At 30.7% G+C, this 20,080-nt stretch overlaps 1 protein-coding gene across 1 annotated transcript in view; it reads left to right on the forward strand.

The window, feature by feature from the left end:
- Positions 1-20,080, forward strand: part of LOC142322715 (roundabout homolog 1-like) — a 312,842-nt gene that overhangs the window by 17,280 nt on the left and 275,482 nt on the right. The gene's annotated exons all lie outside the window — the stretch shown is intronic.

Raw genomic sequence — 20,080 nt, forward strand, 5'->3', positions numbered from 1 at the left:
TGTTTCCTACCGTAAAATGAGTGCCTCATTATCACTGGATAACAAAAAAGATGGTTTCTTAAAAATGGTAAAATTTTCTTTTGATTTTAGACCTTTTCGATCTAAAACTGAATTCAGATTGTGTCAAAATTGATCGTTAAATCATTATTTTTAATATTATAGAAGATAATGTGAAGAATTTAATAAACAAAAAGTTTATTTTTGTCAACGGCGGATTGGTATCATTACTGTTTTTTTTTATCCCGATGGTTCTGAGTCGAATTATAATCATAATCACGTTTTGCGTTTTTCACACATTATTTATACCATACTCATATGTAAAAGCTTTAGGTCTTCCTATGGTGAATTATTTATAATTTAATACGAAAACAATGACTTTTTGTTTTAAAAATTACTCTGTTAGTTAATCGTATAAAATATGTAATACTGTTGCCCTTGGCCTCGACTGTTTTGTTTGATATTAGTATATTGTATTAAAGAACCCTACACCATGCTACCACAACGTTAATTTGTAATTGTATGAATAAAGAAAATGTTGGAAAAAAAAATTTATAAAATTTAGTTCTATCAGACAAGTCAAGTTTGCATTACTTGCTTACCTTGGAAGGAGGGGAGTAGTAATATTACCCTAGTGGGAGTATTTTATAATCATATATATATATATATATATATATATATATATAAAGGTACAGAACATAATATAACGTGAGCGAAGTCTACCCCGGAGTGTCTGACAGTTGAAGTGACAGCAACATTTCTGACAAGCTACTATATATTTTTATTCTTTGTTTCACTTTTCACTGAACAGAAGGCTCCTTCTTGTTTACAATAAACAACAAAAATGCACGTAATGTTATGCTTATATAATTAATTATAAATATATACATTGTAAATTAATTTATCTAAAACATATATTTACCTACAAAATGGATAATCTATTTACGATTTACTTCTCTCCGTTTAAAAGTCAAGGTCATACATCTGTATACTCTACTTTCTAGATTAAATTAAAGCAGGAGTATTTGAAATGTATCATGCTGTACGTAATAGGTATTTACATAATAGGTAAGCTAATAGGTACTTCTAATTAAAATATTACATCTTTTTAAAAAGCATTTAAATTTGGTTTTAGCAATCTTTATTGTCCTGGCGAATATAGTTTGAATAGTTATATTAAAGGGGAAAGTATGGTGATCATGACAAAAATGGTGTATGGGCCTTTTGCAAATATTTAGATTTTAGGGTTCAACTAGTTTTTTCTTCTAGGACAAAAAACCTATGTATGACCATACTTATGTACGTATATGTGTCACATGGTTTTGGCCTTATATTTCAGGACTGATCAAACCGCCTTTCTTCAAATTTTGCCAAATATTTCTATGTATGAGACATCCATCGTGTTAATTATTTTTTTATATTCGTTAAGCGGCTGGGGGACTCCGCGAAAAAAACAATTTTAGTTTTTTTTCAGAGGAATTTTAAAGAAAAGTGTATTAAAAATAATTTTTTACCTACAATGTATATATAAATAACTGAAAAAAAGTGATTTTAAAAAATCAACCTCCCCACCTCTAAAATTGAAATATATCTCCCTTCAGTTTAAATATTTTTCAATTGATTTTTGGAAGTTTATACTAATTGCTTCATGTATAGCGGTACCAAGAAATGTCTTAATTTATTTTTAAATTATAAACCCGAACCAAAAATGCAGAAAATGGTTTTGTTGAAAATTTTTTTCCTGTTTTAGCGTTTATTGAAGGCAGTGTTAGATTTACAGAAAAATTGAAAAAAAAAAAACATTAATCTGAAAGGGTTTTAAGGATGAATAAATTGCATTTCAAAGTAAATATTTGTACAGAAATGTATTTTTTTTAATTTTGAAGCAATTAAAAAATAATATTTTTTACATATTGGATAAAAAGATTATATACACTTGATTGGTCGTAGTTTATAAAAAAAAAGCTATAATATTGTATGAATTTTCCGGAGCTAGTAATAATAATAATTATTATTAATAGAATTAGAGCCAGAAAAAAAATACAAAATATATATCTTCAGAGCTGGAGAATAAGTTAATAAAAAATATTAATATATAGTTTAAACCAGCAAATTTTCTCTAAAGTAAAATTTTCTCTAATACAGAATATTAATTGCTATAAAATAGATCCAGTATCATACTATTTTATTTTTTTGGTCAAAAAGGAAGATAAATCTTTTTCAATAAATAGAAAACAGACGTTTCAGACCGATTTTTATAGAAATTTTTCAAAAAATTGATAACCGTAATAAGTTTGCGAAGTGTGTCAGGATTCTTTTCAAACAGCTAATGTAATGGAAGAATAGAATCAGTAAAAATATGACTCTTCCTCTGATATTTTCTATTTAACATTTTGTACTTAACTTTCTTTATGAAAAATGATCTCGATAATCTATATGTGTTAAAATCTGTCTTTAATATCTAATTAATTATTTAACACACAACTACGAAATTTGGTGTAACGTTTTGTGATTTAAGTTTTATTCTACCAAACCTTTGAAAAAAATTAATTAGAACTTAAAATTTATTTTGGAAAAATAATAATTTAGGAAGATTTTATTTTGAAGAAATCCAGATTTCGAAAGAATTTCGAGAATTAATTTTTCAAAAAAATTATCCCAATAAAAAATTAAAAAAATAAAACAAAGTATTCTGAAAAATAATTTTTTAAAAATTGTGCCATTTCAAACTGCAACATTGAAACGAATTTTATTTAATCGAGCTCGCATTAAGCTGTAAACAGCTTTCATCTTTTAAATTAAACAAAAAAGGTGGAACATTGTCATTTTATCTCTTTTGTAGTTATCAGTTCTTGGATTTGTTTGCAGTAAAATCTTCTGCTGTGTGCTTTTATTTAAAGTTCTTGATAACTTGAGCAGAGAACATCATTCATAATTTATGTACTCCACCATGCTTTCTTTCATATGATTCTTTCCCTCTGTTATTCCTTTCAAAATATTTTTTGGCAGTACGTCACGTTTTAAAATATGACCAATCAACTTGTTTTACTTTTTAGTTAATATTTTCCAGAATAACTGACTTTTATTTTCCCTTTCTAGAATATCTTTTTATCTCTCCATTTAACTTTCTGCATCCGTCTATTTCATCACATTTCGAATGGTTCCAGTTTTCTGATAGCCAAGCTTTCGCTTCCATACAGCGTTATACTTCACACATATACTTAAGAAATTGTTTTTTTTCTCTAAACAAATTTTACTGGAACAGAGTAGAGTCGTCTTCCTGTTAAAAGAAATTTTCGCTCGTGAGATTTTCGATTCGGTCAGTTTCTCCTCTTCTTCCACCGGGTATTATGATCCTAACTAGGTAATAATTCATTTAATCCAAGGCTATATTTCTAATTTTCATTATTTTTTGTTTTTTCTTTGATTAGATTCAGATTATAGTCTACGGAAGGTATCCATTTTTCATACTATCATTTTAGGACAAGTTACTTTAGCACCGCATTGAGTATGTTCAAAATTTTATAACTTTTACTCATTTAATAATATCTTAAAATTTTTTTAAATTATTATTTTGATTAGGAAAGAAATAGGAAAATAATCTGTCAAAGTTTTACGATAAACAAATGTAATTTTTTTCCTATATATATATATATATATATATATATATATATAATGTCTCAATAATAATCTGTATTTTAAATAAGCTCCATTTTCGAACTACAAAATTCTAAGGCACCATATTTGATATCTCTCTTGGAGAGACATAGAGATTATTAGAAATGTCAAGTTATATGTTAGATCACAGTTTATTTATTGTAAAAACCCATAAAAAAAAAATTGAGACTATTTGGCGAAAACGATGAGAAAATTACGTATTCATTTCGGTAGACTCAGTATCCCATCACCGTCTCCTGATAAAGAGTTGATTAAAAAATTTTATTGTCCCTCAGAGATGATACACCGCGTGTGCATTAACTTTCCGGTCGGCTTATAATAACATCGCTGCATTGAGTGGGAATGTTACTATTAATCTTAATCCATGAACACTCCATCGAGCAAAACAGTTAAACATTACATGGGTTTCAGTAAAACGGATTTTGACCAAACATCTTTTCCTTCATGCATACAAAAATTCAACTGGCGCAGGACTTGCTTCCTACAGACCTTAAACAACGAAGAGGCTTCTTCAATTGGGTGGTGGAATATAAGGAAGTGGATGATGAATTTTAAAGAACATAATCTTTAGTGATGAGATTCATTTCCACCTTAACGGCTTCGTTAATTAACAAAATTGTTGAGGCAGTGAAAACCCAAGATTAGTTCACACGCAATCCCTGCATCCGCAAAAAGTGATGGCCTGGTTCGCAATTTGGGCTGGGGAGTGATTGGGTCCTATAATTTCAAGAACGACGCTGTATAACAGTTACAATAATTGCTATCCGTTACGGGTGATGCCCGAGAATTTCTTTATCAGAATTGGAAAATTTGGACATATGGTTCCAACAGGATGGTGCGACCTGCCACACAGTACGCGAAACCATTCTATTATTGCAGGCCAAATTTATAGGTCGTGTAAATTATACAAGGTTGTGTTTCGTTTGGGAGATAAGTAGAACCAGCAAGATCGTGGGGTCTAACACCTTGTGATTATTTTTTATGGATTTTTTTGATGATTAACGTGTATGCTAATAACCTATAGACACCCCTAGAGTTGAAGGACGAAATTTGCCGCTGTATTAAAAAAGTAGATTTTTAGACATTTGAATATGTACTAGAAACTATTATTAAAAGAGTGAACATCTCGCTACGGAGCCATGGTGATCTATTTGCTGACATATTATTCCATATTTAACGTCCTACATTTTACTTTATGTAACAATAATAATATTAAATATTGTTAACAAAAAAGGGAAGGTTTTTTCTTAATTAGAATACAGGTTCTTATTGAGACACCTTTATATGTTTAATTTTTGTTTCTTTAATTGATACAATTTCAAAACGGTAAAAAATAATTTTTTTTCCTCATAACTTTTCAAAACATATTAATAATAATATATAAATAAATAATATATATATATATATATATTAAAAATTTAAACTTCGATCAAAACTGAATTCTTTTAAATATGAAACTCAAGATTACTTTTATTTAACTACAATAATATATTAATTTAACCAGTAAAAAATAATCTATTCATGAAGCCATTGACCTTTTGTACTAACAAAACCTTTTTTAGCGGGCTTAATTAGGGTTGTTAACTAAATGAGTTCACGTATTATTTAAATTTACCGAAATTTAAATTCTAAATTTTTAACTTAAAAGATGGAATAAAGTATTTCTCTGAAAATTACTTTTGTTTATTTATTTAAACATTTTTTTTAATAACCCAATAACGGAAATTTTTTAATGCATTTTACATTATAATATGTAGCTTATAAAAATACATTTTCAAGATCCTCCATTTTCATTAAAGATCCTTTTTTATATAACATTAAGCTATATATTTATTTTAAGGGCAACAAGAGACATTTAACCACTTTAATTTAGAAGGTAGAGTAAATAAGTTTACGGAACAGTTAGGTTAGAGTGTTCTGTTTAGATAGGAAATGAAGTAAGTAGATAGAAAAGGAGGGATAGTGTTTCTAGATAGATGTATTGCCGTTATTTAGGCTATATGGCAGGTAGCCAAGGGGCAATTAATCGACAGCAAGCCAATGTTTCAATTGCGCCCCAGTGACATGTTATATAGTACGTACCATGCCGCTAATAGGCTAATTTAAACCTTAAAGGAAGGGTTACAATTTTCTGTTGAAATATTACCCTTATAATACAGCTTAAAATGTATTTATATATAACATCAGATTAGCTTTAAAATTAGTAGGATAGATAGGTTTTCCTCTATAAATGATAACAGGATTTGTATACTTTAATAGCTTTGGTAAGGTAGCCATCAAAATTAAATTCTCTTTAAACTACAATCACTTCATATTATCTTTAAAATCCATCCAATATTTAAAAGATATAATTTTAGAACTAAAAATTCTACATTTTACTTATCCGATAAGTAAAAGACTTCATAAATAAATTTTATATAATATTTTTTTTTTTTTTAATTTAAAATAAAACTAAGTGTTTTGTATTTTGAGTACAACAGAAAAAATTTATTTTTGTAAATTTAGTTTGATTATTAGTGTCGCTAGTTTAGCTAGGTTATTTGATGGTTTTTAATTCGACTCCTAAAAAGAAATAAATATTACTTTGGTCAAAATGAAAAAACTCATAATTCTTTATAATTTATAAAATTGAATTTTTATAGCCATCAGATTGGTATCGTCTCAATTATCAACATTCCACCCGAAAATTCCCGGGTTTGAATTCCAAATTGGCATTTTTTACACGTTACAAAATGTCCATTCCACATTCCCACGTACAAATTTTATATAGTGAAAAATCATCAAATACAAAAATTAATCTACGAAATCCACTTTGAAACATTAGGATAAAAATATCACATATTCCAGAGAATCTTAGCTTACGCTCTCTAGTAGTTTCTTTATATCATTTTTCTATATTCCTTTTCTAATTTTTAACGTGACTAAGGTTTCTCAGCTTTGTATTTCATTTAAAGGGTTTGTTTTTATATAGACAACATTGTTTGTTTCTTGTTTATGAATCCGTATTCTAAGTAAAACTAAAAAATATAAAATAAAATTAATGTTTTTAACAAATAAATCGACTAAAAATTCTGAAAGATAGAAAAATAATGTCTTCTTAATTTCAATTTTAGAAATCGGCATCAGACTAAGAATAGTAAGTTGATTGATAGTGGTTGCTACTAATTTGGGGCAGATTTAAGTAAAGTAGAAACATAACGAAATAAAAAAGAAAATTGTTAAGTATTTTTTTGTACCTTTAGTACAGAATTATCAACTTGGAATTATATTTTTAAGAAGTTTATTTTATCATTTATTGCGAAGTACACTCAGATTTTTTTTGCTTTGTTTTTTTATTAATAATTAATTTAGTTAACATAAAAAAAGATGAAGTAATAAAATATTCATTTATAAATTATTAAAATATAAAAATAAATTTGACGCGTGCGTTTTGAAATAAGTAAATATAAATAAAAGTAAAGCGACAGTTCAAAGAATAGTAATAAAAATAATAATGAAAGTGACACTAAACGAATAAGTCCATATATTATGTAAATTTTAAAAGGGAAAACGGTTGATGACATTTGCAAAAGCAGCTACCCATGACATTTTGGGCTTGGTCGGCCATAATGTGTTTCCTGTATACTCCAGGTTATGGAAATATAATGCATATTTCAACAACTCTGTATTTCAACGCATCGCTAACCAGAAAAGAGGTTCTTCCCTGGTCAAACGTAACTTTTTTAATGTATGTGCTAACTGACCAGCTACTCTTACATCCTAAAATTTTCCGTAATGATTTTACGTAAAAAAATGAAATTTTATGTTGTTTTTTTGTAGTACATTGAATAAAATATGAGAGCAATAAAAATTATTTACTAGGAACGTATTTGAATGAATATTCACGCCACTTAATTATACTGGGAATCAGTGAAAATTCTTTTAAAAAAAAACTTCAAAATTAGAATGAAAAATTAGCATACGAGATAAAACAGTTATAGCAAAATAACAATAACCGGTAAAACATAATATGTTAAATTTATTTTATCGATTTTTTTACATTAAGATTAGACAAAACACAGTTATTCATCCAAAACATACTTTATTAACTTAATGGATACAGTCATAAATCAACAGAAAAATAAATAAAACTAAACAAAACGAAGAGATTGGAAATTGGAAAATGAAATATTTATCATAAATGTTTAAACCGAAAATTTCTAAAAATAATTTCAGTTTTAAAATAAAAATGGAAAAAATAATTTGCATACAAATGATAAAAAAACCAAAGATTTTTTTTAAACAATTGTTACAAAGAATAATTAAAAATAACAGCTTAAATAAAAAAAAAGCAATTGTGAAACTGGTAAGTAGAGGAAAACTTTCAAATTCATTTTTGCAAAATTAACGAACATTTGTTTAGAAATTATATTAACGAATAATTTAAAATATGCATATCATTGCAATAATTACTAAGAAACCATAAAATAATTAATGATAAAGATATATAGAATTAAAACTGTTATCTTATTGGTATCCCCCGATTACTTTACCTAGTATTCAAGGTCATTGAAATGAGATAAGGCAAGTATAATGAGTAATTAAATGCAGAGTATATCTCGAAGATCTCTCAAGACTTTAGTAACATATTCTACTCGTGAAAATAATAGAAAAATTACATATAAACAAACATATGTAATAAAATGATTCGTAAGCGAGATACGGTTAGTAAAATATTTCTGTCGGATTTCAGCTACCCCGGTGAAATGAGGTCGTACTAAAATTTTTATGACGTTAATTAAGGGACATCATTAGTAATTTTTTATGGTTTTTGACCGAAAAATCTAATAAAATTAGTGCCAGAACCGTATCTGCAGTAGGTTTTGTGAAATCTAGGGTGAAAAACCATTAAATTGGGATAAAAAACCCTGTTTTTTTATGTTTGACGTACAATAACTTTATTAAATGGATAATACACATAAAACTTTTAAACAAAACTTGCAGGGAATTTAATTTTGAACAAAATGAGGTAAATAAGTTGAAACAAAAAATAGTTAGAAATAAAATTTGAAATTTATTTAAAAAGAGTTCATTACTGCATTTGTCAGAAAAGTACTTATTATCGATACTTTTGTTTGTTTGGCATAAACAAAATACTACCCGATCAATCGCAACCAAATAGTTACTTCTGTTTCTTGGCATAACTGAGAAGGTTTTCGAAAAAAAAAATTTATTTGTATTAGTGGGGATTTGCCGGTTGAAACAGAAACTTTAATGAATTGTGAACTATGAGTGTCTAGCACTGTGTTAGCTGGGTTTGAACTGAATAATTATGAATATCTACAACTAATTTCTAGATTTTTTTTGAAATTTTGAGTTTCAAGGGTTAAAATGAATTTTTGAAATTTTTTTGAATCCCTGTTTTTTTTTAATTTCTCGGTAACAAACGAAGAAATCAACCTAATTTTTGGTGAATGTAATCTTCAAATCAATAAACCAATTTCAAGATTTTTTAAATTCGACTTGAAAGGGGATGAAGAAAAGTAAAAGATCTTTAAAAATGATTCTAAATTTTCCCAATTCCGACTATAGTATACGAGATATTCAGTAGATTTGGGCTTGCAAATACTCTTCAGATAAATATTTAAAAACCATTTTAGGAATTTTTTAAATTCCGATTTTTTTTAAAGGGTGCGAAGGTCTACGGGGCTGTGCCTCAACCAACACAGCCACTGTAGCCATTACTGTTGTGTGACTGGCTGCACTTGCCTCCGGTTGTACGACTAAAAAATATAAAATACAAAAATTGATCGCTATGGAAAATACAAGTAACCTTATAACGTTGGCGAAGCTGCAACGGGGAGCTTGTTTAATATAAAGAAAAACCAAATTCTTTTCTGGTGATTTGAACTATTTGTAAAAACAAATATACTGTTAAAAAATTTTAAAAAAAGTGGAAATTACGCAACAACTTTAAAATAAAAATTACCTAAATAATAATCTTTTTAAAGGACAGAAATAAATAAATTATTTGAAAAATAATTATTTTTAAAGTTGGCAAAAAAATAAGAACAGCTGATCAACAATGCGCAATACTGTGTTAATGTTTACACCATTCTGTAAGGCACATTAAGTATTTCAGATACTGTGAAGTGTGCTGTCGTTAGCGAAGGTTTACTGTGAGTTTGATCGGCTTGTCATTGAAGTAATGCCGTAATTATTTACAACAGAGGAATACGTTGATATGATATTATTTTGGGTGTGTACAATGGTAATGCTACAGCTGCTGCAGTAGAATATGAAAGACGTTTTCCTAATCGCAGGATTCCAGATCCCAAAACAATTAGCGCGACTTTTCGTAATCTTCGGGAACAGGTTCACTACCTAGTATTCATACCGTCTACGAAAGTCCAACAAGATGCTGTGTTATTCATGAAATTATTATCGATGGTGTTCAGCGCAGTCCAGGCGTCAGTACACAACGTCTTTCTAAGGAGATTGGAGTTTCGCATTCGATGGTTTGGAGGATGCTTAAACAAATCAAGTTTTATCCTTATCATAAACAGCCAGTTTAACATTTACACCCAGCAAACGGTCCACTTCGCTTGGAGTTCTTCAACTGGTGGAATAAAGATCGACAACTCTACAAGTATGCTTTGTTTACCGATGAGGCAAATTTCACTCGAAATGGGTGTCAACAACTTAAGTAATGAGCATACTTGGTCAGAAGTAAATCCTCATGAAAAGATGGAAAGCAATTTTCAACACCGATTTTGCGTCAGTGCATAGTGCTGCCTTCTTCCAATCAGCTGTTTAGACTGTTCATATTACCTTGCCGCTAAAATGCTGAGTTACTTGCACTTTTTTTTTTAGAAGAAGTGCTGCAGCTGGTTGAACATGTTTCTCTAGTTCTGAGACACAAAATATTCTTCCAGCACGATGGCGCTCCTCCGCACTTCTCTTGTGCCATTTCCACGCACTTTAATCATTATTTACTTAGGAAATAGATTGGTCTCGGAGGTCCACATTCCTGGCCTCCAAGATTGCCTGATCTAACTCCTTTATTTTTTAGTTTGGGGATGGATAAAAAATATTATGTACAAAACAAAAATACATTCTCGTGAGTTATTAATTGTCAACATTATGGATGCGACTGAACAACTTAAATACAGATCTGAAGAACAAAATAAAGTGGTACAGAAGCGTGACAAGAAATGTGTTTAAAATAATGGGCTATTTTTTATAGTCAGATACCACTTTGATCTGGTGTAAAATGTTTAAATTAAATTCAAATTTTTCTAAATTTTCCTTTTACTTTACCGTCTAGCGCTATAGTAGAGCTTTAGAAGGGAAAGTATTGTAATTGGTCTAATTTGGGCATATGCAATTTTCACCGGATCTTTACGTTTTGACACCTAAAAAACCCAAAAAACCGGATGGAAATTTTCTGGATGTTCGTATGTACGTGTTTTTTCGGTGTCTCACTCTAAATCACCTTATATCTGCAGAACTACTAGACCGATTTTGACCAAACTTGGTCAGAATAGTTTTATATATGGAGCATTGATGCCATTAAATATTCATCTTAAAAAGGTCAAGGGGGTGTGGCTGTAGAGCAACTTCATCTTCAGTATCTTGAAATTTCGCCTAATTAAGGTCTTATATTTCTTAGACACATTTACCCCCTCCCTAAGAAATACCCTAAATAAACTAGTGGCTAAGTGGGTATACTGTGTCATTAGTACCTCCTCTTACCACAAGAAGCACTAGTTTAGCACTGACGTACAGCTGCTGTAGACGTCTGCTATGTTATGACGTCACAGGTGACCGGTAGAATTAAAAAATAAATAATATTTATTTAAGTGTAAAAAAGTATCTAAGCAGCCGCTAGTACTGCCACACCGGCGCTAATTAAATACGGTATACGTGCTCGCTTTAGTTAGAATCATTGAATTAAATAAACAAAAAAATATTACATTTAAATAAATTGATAAATATTTTAAATTAAGTTTTGTGTGTTAGCCGCGTAACGGGATAGTCCTACAACTGAGTTGTCAGATATTTTTTTTATTCATCTTATGTTACAAAATTTTGTTCAAAATTAAATTCTCTACAACTTTTTTTTCAAGTTTTATGTATTTATTACTTACATAAGAAAGCTATTGTACATCAAACATAAAAACCCGTGTTTTTATCTCACTTTATTGATTTTCACCCCAGATTTCTCAAAAACTACTCCAGATACGGTCCGGGGATCTATTTTATGCGATTTGTCAGATTAAAAACTATAATAAATCACTAAATATGTCCTTTAATTAATGTACTAATAATTTCAGTATGTCCTCAAGTAGCTGAAATTCGAGCGAAATCGTTCATTAGCCGTATCTCGCAAACGAAGGATTTTAGGAGATAAGTTTATATAAATTTAATCTATTATTTTCACGAGTAGAATAGATTGTTAAAGTCCTGGGAGAAATTCATGATACACTTGTGTATAAAAAAACAAATCAGTCTATAAAAAGTTTTTCAAAATCACGAAATGAAAAATCTCTTGGTCAGCAATATAAAATTTTCTACAAAAAAAAAACAAATTTTAAAGAGTTTATTTTGGATCTCTCTTTGGATATTTTTCTGAAATGTTACAAACAGAATTTCATAAAACTACTACATATTGCCTAATTGTCCGAGCTATTGAATTATATACTTGTATTTTTTTAAATAATTATTTCTTTTTTGATTCTTATTTTAAAAAATGCTAAAGATTAATTTTAGTATGGTCCCTTTCAAACATTTATATATTTTTTTCTAAACACTGTAATACTTACTGGAGCCTTACTGTCAATCAGAATTAAGTCCAAATCAAACTAACAATTTGACCAAAAGCTGTATAAGTCGTTTTAGATTTTCCCCCCAACGAATAAAATATATTTTTATAATAAAGCCTCTTAATGAATATTAATGATTTTCATAATTTTCGTAATTGCTATAAAATCATAACACACTCTTTGTACTAAAGACATACTCTGTAAATAACGTTTATCAGAGGTTTTTTAATAAAATCTACAATAGTTTCAGAGATAGAATTCTTAAAGTTTTCATCATTAGTTAACGTCTTTGAGAAAAATTTTATTTCTTGGCAACCGTTCAAGCATACTTCACTGTGTTGTTTATTTTATAATCATAGTATAACATTTTCAAAAATTGTTTTTATGCCACATCTTGTGTTATGTTATGAAAAATGACTAAACTTTAAGTGTTTATTAATTAAATAAGTTGTTGATTATTTATTTCATTTTGTTAAATAAAAATTAAGATCAGTTATCATTGAAATTCACTTTATTTACTGAATACTACAACAACAGTAATAATAATAATAATAATAATAATAATAATAATAATAATAATGCCCTGAGGTAGATAATCCCCACGTCCGGAACACAACATCTATGTTCCACGTCCAGGGCGGCAACAGCTGAACCTTTGTACATCACATATAGCTGGCTAACGGGGTTCCGAGTAAATTCCTCGGTTATGCTTTGTTAGGTTTGACCTGGTTCCAACTTCAGGTCACTAAATGGACTGGATTTTTGGCTACCTGCAGGAAATGGAATAACAAACGATTTTGGAAATGGATTTATACCACTCTTAGAGCTGGCGATGTGGCGGCCAGGGTCAATGTTATTGCAGGTGTAACGGAGACCCTTCCGTTGTCCACATGCCCCCTGCGATGGCAAGCATGTAGCAATGGTGCCCATGTATGTCGGTGCATGGGAGCTCTGAAAGCTTCGGTGAGTAGGAGCCTGGAGTCAGTGCAGAGACTGCGCATCCGCTCTCTGCCAGGACATATGCCGGTTCCATCGGAGTACCGGATCGGACCTCCAAGGTTAGTAGTCCTGGAGTGGGGGTGTACCCCGGCGGCTAGCCTTGCTACAGAAGGGATCAATTTTCATGAATTTTCCTGAACCAACTAACGTGGCAGAGGGTGCACGTAAACACCCTCGTTTAGAAACCGCCGATTCGCCACAAGCGAAGAGGAAAAAAGTAAGGAAAGTGATAAGATTAGAAAAGATGCTGATAAAATCAGTAAAGATTTAAGAAAAGCTTTGTTTGGAAATAATGTTCCCAAACCAAGATTTTTGGTCATTACAAAAGAGAATGGTAACTTCCAAAAGGTAAGTCCATTCTTAATTGCTAGAGAGATTACAAATTGTGCTGGTGGTCCTGTCAAGGAAATCCGTAAGACGTTTAACGGATTACATGTCGAAACTATAAACGACATGCAAAGCCAGAAAGTCCAGGCGTTGAAGAAGATCGGTGAATTTGCGGTTACTGTCCAACCGCATAGTACACTTAATTCATCTAGAGGAGTTGTTGTTTGCCGTGATCTTCTTAACTGTACTGAAGAAGAAATAGTGCAGGAAATGTCTAGTCAGGGAGTGACACATTGTCGCAGACTTTCTATGAGATGAAATGGTGAGATTCTTCCTTCGGCCTCTCATGTTTTGACATTCAATAGGCCAAGTCTTCCTGAAAAGGTACGAGCTGGCATCCATCGGCTTGATGTACGGGCATTTATTCCGCAGCCGATGAGATGTTTTAGATGTCAACGTTTCGGACACACTGCAGCTAGATGTGAAGCGCAGGAAATTTGTATATGCGGAATGAAGATACATGAGGGTGATCCATGTAAAGACCCTCCAGTCTGCATTAATTGTAATGGGCATCATAACTGTCGATCCAGGAACTGCCCAGTATACAAATCAGAAACAGCCATTCAGGAGGTTAAAACGCTTCAAAATGTCAGCTACCCTGAAGCGAAGAAGATTGTAAACCTACGTACACCTAGACCATCGACTACATACGCAGAAGCAGCTGCTGCTCCCCCCACACCTAAAATCAACGTGGAGCAGCTGCTTAATACGATGGCACCAAGTCTCGCGACAATGATAGAAAGAATCATTGATTCCAAGATCGAGTCGACTCATCAGATACAACAAAGTAAACATGAGAAGGCTCATTCCCGGACTGACGTCGCCGACAGAAGACCCGTACCAGCGCAGTTTAAAAAACCGGCAAAATCTTCGATTATAACTCCAGCAATAGACGTAATGAAGAAAAATCTTGATTTATCCGACAAAGATCTAAAGATCACCCCGACGACGAGTCATATAGCTAAGGATACTGTGACAAGAGTACAGGAAAAATCTGCGTCAACCAAAATGGAGGTGCAAGTAACTATCGAAAAAGCACCAGACACAGACGATATTAAAACCGTACCTACAGAGGCCCCAAAAGCTCAGAGAACAACTGTGGCAAGAGCATCTGTATCAGCCGGCCCAAGCACAGCCTTAGACATTGAATCAAGTTCATCAGCCGCCGAAAGTGCATCGGTTGCAAGTTTAGACTCAATTGCAACGATGCTCACAGCACCATTGAAGCTTTCATCACCTGATGTAAGCCGGCGAACGTCATTGGCGTCAGAAAGAGAAGACGATGCCATGTCCGAAGCCTCAGACACTCTGTCGTCAGAAGTTGAGGCCGTTCGCAGAATGGAAAAACGTAAGAAAGGATGGCCGAAAGGAAAGCCTAGGCGGTAATTTGTTGGATTTTAAATTAGAATATTGAAATTTAGATCACTTATTTTCTTCATGGAAATATGAATTAAAGAACCTTTTTTTTATTTTTTTTTTTTTTGAAGTGGGATGGGGCTAATGACCAAAGTAGTCGATGCCCCTAAAAACCTCAAAAAAAAAAAAATAATAATAATAATAGTAATAAAATTAAAAATATAGATAATAAGAAAAATTAACAAAATTAATGAAACATATATTTTCTAGGCTCCATAAATATAAAAAATTATCAAATCATAAACACAGAAATGATTGTACAACGCTATTCTAAACATTAAAAAAAGCACTCTGTTGTGGATTTTACAAAAATAAGGGTATATTTGAGATGTTATATTTAGTGCATGCGTAGAACCATTTTATTACCCTTCCCACCATTTAATAAGTACAACACACATTCGGTAACTTGAAAGTTATTAAAAAACAAATATGTTTATTCTGTATTATTTCTTGGTCTAAATTTTGTATTGCCTAGTTTTTTTTTAATTTTACATTATATACAAATACAGATTACTAGCATCCCCTGGCATATTTTCCCCCGCGATATACGTATACAGAACTTCAAAAAAATTGAAGATAGTTATTTTATAGTAATTATGTGTGGGCTATTGCTGTGAGTTATCACTGATCACAACTTACCGTGTGAGTAAGAGGTCTGTCCTCTTCTGTCTGGTAAACCAGACCGGAGTCCGTAGTTATAATTTAACTAAGTGTTTAAACTATCAGGTTGAGTTTCACTAAGAGAACTAGGTATAAATTTTGTTGTCGGGAACATTTTCTCTTGGTATGTTTTAGAATTATTTATCTCGAATCATGAGACATATACACACTAATAGCTTACTTAAAAGGCAGAAATAGGCGCGGGGCTCGTGCTTTCGCTAACTCGGTTAGCTAGTTCAGAGGTCAACAAAGTAAGACCGGACAGAGGACAACAAAGTAAATAATGTCCGGAAGAAGCCTACAGCGAAGACGAAGACCGAGTCAAAAATTTACTGATGTAAATGTCTACCGAGGCTTTTACATCGGTGACATCCCATCCGAGACCTGGCTAATTACTGTGAGGTTTAATCACTTAAGGGTCAAAAGACGACCTCCGTTAAAGCCCACCAGGGCTATGAACGGGGAAGGTGGTGTGGCGATCGGAATCGTCACAAGGCGGTATCGTCCCCTACGGGAGTTGGGATGATCACAACTTACCGGATAAAATAATTTTTTTAAAAAAGAAGATGTATTCCTAAAATCAAATTGTTAATGAAACTAAGATGTTATTGAAAATTGTTCAAAATGTACTTTGTCCTCAGCAAAACAAAGCCCAGGAGTTTCATTTGGCATTGCAGTGGTTGTACATCTATATGAATATCTTTCAAATGCAGATAGTAAACTTCAAAATAATAATCAAATTCTGATTTGTGACCTAACATATTTCTGGAAATTTTAACTCAATTCTGAGCCGAGCGTGTAGATTCCTCTTCAAGACTTTGAGAATGTTCTAACGTATAATCACGATCATAAATTCTATTAGCCTTAGAATTTTTTCTTCGTATGTGACCTCGCCGACTAGGCGTTATGAAAATATTAATACTAAATCGTCTAATCTATGACAATTATATGCATGGCTTACCCTGATGAAACTACTTAGTTTGTGATATAAAAATCTAGTGTTATTTTATTCGCGTAAGGATGGATTTACGCGGGTTGGCGATATGGAAATATTTATTAATGAAATGTTTAATAAGTGTGGTGTTATTGATTATGATATATAAGAAATGCTTCTATCTTATTGTTTGATTGAATTGTTCATCGGTTTCTTGGTAATTATCTAATGAAGATTGTAATAGATTTCTTTCCCTTTAGACAACTGTATAGGAAGATTTCTGAAAAATCTATTATGTAAGGTTACTGAGATCAACCGTTCGACTGTGAAAAGTATTACATATGCGAATTGTAAGGGGTTTCTGTTTTGTACAAGGGTCCGATTACACCGAGATTCTGGTTCATCTTTGAGTGATATTTAGCGTAGAAATATAAAATTATCCAAGCTACACTACATAAATAGAACTTCATATTACCGATTTGTACACCACATGATATTTATACAAAGAGGGAGAGGAAGGTGTCTTTTATCATGTCAAAACGTTTAATTTGTAAAACTTTAGTTCTAAATATGTATGGATACAATTTGGTATAATTTGTCACAGTTATTAAAATTAAGCTCCGGTTGAGTAATTGAATGAGTCCTGAAAACGTTAATAACCTTGATTCTTATGTAGTTGATCTGAAAGGCTGGAGGTCACAGACAAAAATCAGTTAGTTTTAGAACGACTTTTATTAATTCTTATTCTCCAAGCAACAACCCATTCATGAATTGGTTTTAAAATGCTTTAGTAAGTCTTCTAAAGCAAAAGTAAATTTTATGATTAGGAGAGGACAACGTATTATTGGTGAATGTAATCGGTATTAAGTAATAAAATATTTTAATTTCGTCATACAAATTGAATTTTTACTTTGATTAACCTCCTTGCCAGTAATAAATAATTTTAAGCATGCATGTACTGTCACATATGTGGAGAAATAAACGATTAAGTAGATCTTTATATTCCAGATGAAAAAAAAAGATGTTGGTTAACTTATAATAGAAATAAATACGAAAGAAAATATTTACTTGTGTAAACTACAAAGAATAAATTTATCGAAATATATTGTCTATTTACTCCATTAAATAAAAGAAAAAACTGAGATTATTATTAAAATTGAAACCTTTATTAAAACAAAAAAATTTTAATTAATTTACTTTGATTTTTTGTTAGTTTTTAACTTTAATCTGTTTTTAAATGTTTGAAGTAAAAACGTTTTTGTAAAGTTTCTTTTATTATTTTTAAGATTATATTGTTTAATGAAAACCCCCGTGATAATGTTATTTAAAAACAGAAAAAAGAATAATTCATAAATGGAGGGAAACAAATTTGAGGGGGCATAATCCGATTACAATGATTAGTTTTTGAGATAGTGTATTTTCACCCTACTGTTAAGAAGATGTAAGGGGGAAGCAAAATGAATGTTACGATTCTAGTAAAGGATATTATTATTTTATCCAACTTTAACAAGGGTTTAGATAAAAAAGAAGCAATGCACACATGAACTAAGAAATATCATCAACTATGTAACAATACACATGAACTAAGAAATATCATCAACTATGTAACAATACATTTTTTCTAATTTACTTCCATTTATTTATTACAGTTTTATTATACGGTTAATTAGAAAAAAGTAATTCAACAAGATTCCTTGAGATCCCATTTGTCAATAGTTTTAAGATAGTTTTAAGAAAGTAAACTACAATCGGTGTTAAATTAAATTCATCCAGCAGTTATAAAAAAAATCAGATGTGGACACCATATGATTTCCTTGTACGCCTGTTAGATTACATATACACATTAATTTTAAAATGAAAAGTACAAAAAATTTTATTTCATTAATAACTTCTGATATTTTTTCTTATTTTCTTTTTTTATTATTATTGAATGATTATTTATTGTAAAACTTTTTAACAATCATAGGTTAACAATAATTATTAATAAATCAATATATTTAAATTAAAAAAAAGTTAAAAAAAAAATAAGGAGAATAAGTCTGATTCGAACCGATGTACCTTCCCCTTGTAAGATCCAAATATTTCATTAACTAAAATTTTATTTGGCTCTAACTCTGGAACCAATGAAAATAAGTACCACTTATTCAACGATATATCTATCATTGAAAAGCTCTGAATAAAGGCTTATAACTGCAGATAAAAAAAAGTAAAAAATCCAGATGTTTTGCATTTTGGGATTTTTTTGAACACTTTTGGTCCAGTCGATTGAAATCAAAAGGAGAGGTGCACAACTAGGTGTTACAACAGTTCTAAATAAAAAATTTCAACATCCTACATAAAATAAATACGCACATAAGTACGTATAAATATCACGCCAAAACTAGTCAAACTAGATTCAAGGATGGTCAAACTAGATATTTCTATTGAAATCTGAAAACCGAAATTTTTCACTACCACAATACTTCCTTTACTTCGTACAAGGAAGTAAAAAATAATTAAAAGCGATTCTTAAAGGAAACGATAAATTGAGATAACAAATTAATTCAGATCAATTTTGTGCATGACGAAGATATTTAAAAATACTATATTCTTGAAAATGAATAGGTAAAAATCTTTATTCTAATTATGCAATATAATATTGCAGAAAAGCCTTCGTAAATTACAACTAATGGTATGGTGGTGACACTACGTTACTAGTTCTTTAAGGCGTAATAAAATGCCACCCCGCCCCGATGACTATGATGAGACGACCGTTTCCGCTTTTCATCCGACTGTTTCGAATTTAATTCCCCAGTCATGGCATTTTTAACGGCACAAAATTCATTATCATCCGCCAACTATTATTCTTCATCAGTTTTTTTGTGTGCATAAATCCAATCTTTATATCTCACATAAATCCTATAAAACTTGTTCATACGTAATTATAAAAAAAAAATATTTATTACTATGTTGTGGGCATATTAAGATTTATAGTTCAGATACTGAACTATCTAAAATTTAAACTACAATAATTCCAAGGCCGAATTAGTCACATTTTACTCTAACTATCCTTAGAGTCTGGCCCTATATATTTTACTATACATCTTGATACTGCTCTCGGCCACGATTCTGTTTTTGGGCTCTAATTAATAATACGCATAGATAGATTCAAGAAGTTGCATGTAGATTACACGATGAAGGTAGCCGACTACCCACGAATCAACAA

This window comes from Lycorma delicatula, chromosome 4, assembly GCF_047948215.1.
Source record: "Lycorma delicatula isolate Av1 chromosome 4, ASM4794821v1, whole genome shotgun sequence".
NCBI classification, from domain to species: domain Eukaryota; kingdom Metazoa; phylum Arthropoda; class Insecta; order Hemiptera; family Fulgoridae; genus Lycorma; species Lycorma delicatula.